At 45.2% G+C, this 4062-nt stretch overlaps 1 pseudogene; it reads left to right on the top strand.

Moving 5' to 3' along the window:
• Positions 1 to 539: 539 nt before the first annotated feature.
• Positions 540 to 1408, top strand: LOC102876010 (annotated as a pseudogene).
• Positions 1409 to 4062: the final 2654 nt, after the last annotated feature.

Raw genomic sequence — 4062 nt, 5'->3', positions numbered from 1 at the left:
CCTTCTTCTGCCAACCCAAAGGCAGGCAGTTCAAACTCACCAGCTGCTCTCAGGAGAAAGATGGGCAGTCTCCTCCAGTGTGATTTATAGCCTGTGAAAATGCTGCAGGTTACAGTCTCTGAAAGCTGGAGGGTCATTTAGGAGTTGTTTCTGATTTGGTGGCGCATAACAACAATCAAAAGGTTGGCAGTTCAAATTCACCAACTGCTCCTTGAGAGAAAGATAGGCAGTCTCCTCCCATAAATATTTGCAACCTCAAATACTGGAGGAGGGCACAGAGGTAGTCTGGGAGTCAGAACTGATGGCAATGTGCCTTGTTTTATTCTGTTCCAGACCCCATTCAAAGATATCTACATATTCACTTACATGTCTTATGGCACAATACCATCATAATACTCATTTTACAGTGAGCCAAGAAAAGTCCAGAGAGACTAACTAACTCATCCGAGGACACATGGCTAATAAAGCATCATGTCAAATAATAGGAGATTGAGATCTACTTTCAAGAATTTGACAGTTGCTTTGTCCCATCTTGCAAGATGGTGGGTGAAAAACTGGACACCAAGGAGAAGAAGCCTGAGGCCAAGACTGAAGCCAAGAAGGCAGATGCTAGTGGCAAAGTTAAAAAAGCCAAGCCTAAGTGCACAGGCAAAACGCTCAAGAAGGGGAAGCCCCACTGCAATACTGTCCTAGTCCAAGGAATCAGCAGGTAGTCTCAATTGGCCTTGTATTCCAGGAAAGCCATGGACAAGAGGGAGTACTCAGCCACTAAGTCCAGAGCTGAAAAGAAGAAGGAGAAGGTTCTTGCTACTGTCACAAAACCAGTTGGTGGTGATAAGAATGGTGGTACCCAAGTGGTGTAACTTCACAAAATGCCTAGATATGACCCCCCTGAAGACGTGCCTTGGAAGCTGCTGAGCTATTAAAAAAAACCTTCAGCCAGCACCTGAGGAGGTCACGTGCTTGCATCACACCCCAGGCCCTTCTGATAATCCTCACAGGGCACTCCACGGCCAAGAGAGTGGTCTTCCTGGAGCAGCTGGGTAGTGGCCTGCTCCTTGTGGCCAGGCCTCTGACCCTCTATTGAGTTCCTCTGTGGAGAACACACCAGAAATTTGTCATTGCCACCTCCACTCAAGTTGACATCAGTGGCGTGAAAATCCCAAAGCACCTCACTGACACTTACTTCAAGAAGCAGCAGCTGCATAAGCCTCACCACCAGCAGAGTGAGATCTTCAACACAGAGAAGGAGAAATACAAGATTACAGAACAGTGTTAAGTTTGATGAGAAAGCTGTGGGCTCCCAGATTTTGCCCAAAATTAGAGCCATTCCTCAGCTCAAAAGCTCCCTGCGTTCTTTACTCCCCCCCCCACCAGTGGAGTTTATCCTCACAAATTGGTGTGCTAGATTTCTTGCAGAAGACCTAAGTAAATAATGTTTAAAGTAAAAAACCAAAAGAGGTTGACAGTTACAAAGGGAAACAGAACAAACTCGCATTGATCCGTTCAACATTCAGTGGACATTTCCCCTGTGAATACATTTCCTCAGCTTAGCCTCTCAGGAGGCTCACTTAAATAATATTTTTAAATTGACCATCAACTATGTGCCTGGTGGAGCACTGGTTAAAAGGTCGGCTGTCAAAAGAACAAATTGGTTTTGAAAGAAGTGCGACCAGAACATTTTTTGGAGGCAAGGAGAGTGACTCTTCTACCATGTCTTGGCCTTGCTATCAGGAGGCTCCAGTTCTTGGAGAAGGACATCCTGCCTGATAAAGCAGAGGGTTGGTGAAAACAAGGAAGACCCTCACTGAGATGTATTAGCACAGGGCCTGCAACAATGGATTCAAGCCAGCAGGGATTGTGGAATGGCATACAGAAAAAAAAAATACATCCACAGCTTTAGGAACTATATGAAAGGGCTACTAAGGAGGGAGTGCAGACAGTGCCCTGGGGTGACTAGCACTGCACAATATGGAAAAGGCGACAAACCCAGAAAGGAAACCAAGGAGGAGGAATCCAGGATAAAGGGGAACCACAAGAAAAGTATCCTGCAAGGCAAGGGTTTGAGGCAGGAGAAGGAGCAAGAAAACAACTCCATAAATGCCCATGAGAGGATGAAGAGCCTGTGGATGGCCACTGGCTTTGGCAGCTGGAGGCCGCTGTCCTGTGGAGCATCTTTCCCTGATAATCCTGACACTCAGAGTTCCAGTTTCCAACTCCTTCCACTGATCCCACTAGACTTCTCGGCAAAGGACTCAAGATAACATCATTGGGTATATTGGCACTGCTTTTGGTATGTGGTATGCTGGTGGGGGCACTGCCCTATCCTGAGCCAATCTCAATGACTTTGACACACCTAATCCTCTTCCCCCATTTACTGTGTCAATCCATCTCGTCCAAGGTCTTCCTCTTCTGCACTGTCCGTCCTCCTTCTCCAAGGATTGGTTCCTCCAGGCCATATGTACAAAGAATGTGAAATGGAACGTCAAAATCCTAGCCTCCAAGGAGAAGCTTGGCTTCACTCTCTCCAAGACAGATTTATTTGCTTTCTTGGTGGTCCATGGTATGTTCAAGATTCTTCTCCAGCACCTCAGCTCAAAGGAATCAATTTTTCTTCTGTCATCGTTAGTCATTGTCTAGCTCTCTGATGCACAGCAAGTAATTGTGAAGACCACAGCCCTGTAAACCCTATGGGACAATTCTCCATCCTGTAGATTGCTATGAGCTGGAGTCTATTCCACAGCAGTAGCAGTGGGAATGTTATCAATGTTGGGAGGTGAAGGTGGGATGGAGATACCCCAGTACTCATAAGGCTGGACCTCTGGAAAATTGTATTATGCACATGTTGGCTTTTCCAGGGCAAGATGGTCTGTGATTACTGGCAGGATATGTGGTGCTGGTGGTGCAGTGCTCAGAGATATTGTACATACAGTCACTATGAACTGTGGGCGACTCAATGACTCATAACAACAACAAGAGGAGATTACCCATCCACCTCTCACAGAGCAGCTGGTAGATTTGACCTGCATCCTCTTCTGGATTGTGGCAGAGCTTCTTCCCACTAGCCCAACAGATTTCCCTCAATCTTTATAGGAAAACCAAAGAATTGCTGTCTTTGAATCATGTTGAAGAAGAGTACTGACTATGCCATCACCCGTGAAAAGAACAAATTAGTCTATCTTGGAGGAAATGCAAACAGAGTGCTGCTTAGAATATACTGTATCTCACATACTTTGGGCATGTTGTTAAAAAGGGCCAGTACTTGCAGAAAGACATCACACTGGAAAAAGAGGAGGGTTAGAGAAAGAGAAGAGCCTCAATGAGATTAATTGATATAATGACCGTAACAACAGGCCTAAGCATGTCACAGATTATGAAGATGGCCCAGGATAGAGCAAAGTTCAATCTGTTGTTCATAGGGTTGCTATGAATCATAATTGACTCAATGGCACTTAACAATAACAGTCTTTATAGAAGCAGACTACTATATCTTCCTCCCTTGTAATAGTTGGCAGATTCAAACTACTCATCTTTTGGGTCGCTGTCCAGTACTTTAACTGCTGTGCCTCCAGGACTCCTTACTCCCTTCTCAAAAGCAAGATTAATGAACTTGAGAGGGATTTTTCCTTAGTCAACTCAAGTTTCCAAATAAGATGCAACTTTATCAGAAACTAATTTCTCCCTGGCTTTTTCCTCCCACTCCAACTCACCACCCCTGCCAGCTTCCCCTGCCTCTCCTAATCTAATCTTCTTATTTCCAAGGGTTAGGGGTTTTTTGGTGGTTTTTTTGTTTGTTTTGTTATGTTTTTGCATTGGCGTGTCTGATTCAGGCCATTGCTATGCATCTGAAAGATGGACAAAGAATAAGGATGGCAGAAGGAGAACTGAGGCCTTTGAGCTGTGGTGTTAGAGAAGAGCACTGAACATCCATCCCATGGGTGGCCAAGAGAACGAACTGATAGGTCTTGAAGAGGGTGCAGCCAGAGTGCTCTTTGGAGGCAAGAATGATGAGTCTTTGTGTCACATACTTTGGGCAGGTTAATAGGAGGGACTATTCCTTGG

This window comes from Elephantulus edwardii, unplaced genomic scaffold (assembly GCF_000299155.1).
Source record: "Elephantulus edwardii isolate Elephantulus edwardi_28Jun2011 unplaced genomic scaffold, EleEdw1.0 scaffold00028, whole genome shotgun sequence".
Classification (NCBI taxonomy): Eukaryota; Metazoa; Chordata; class Mammalia; order Macroscelidea; family Macroscelididae; genus Elephantulus; species Elephantulus edwardii.
This window is presented reverse-complemented; position numbering and strand designations above follow the sequence as displayed.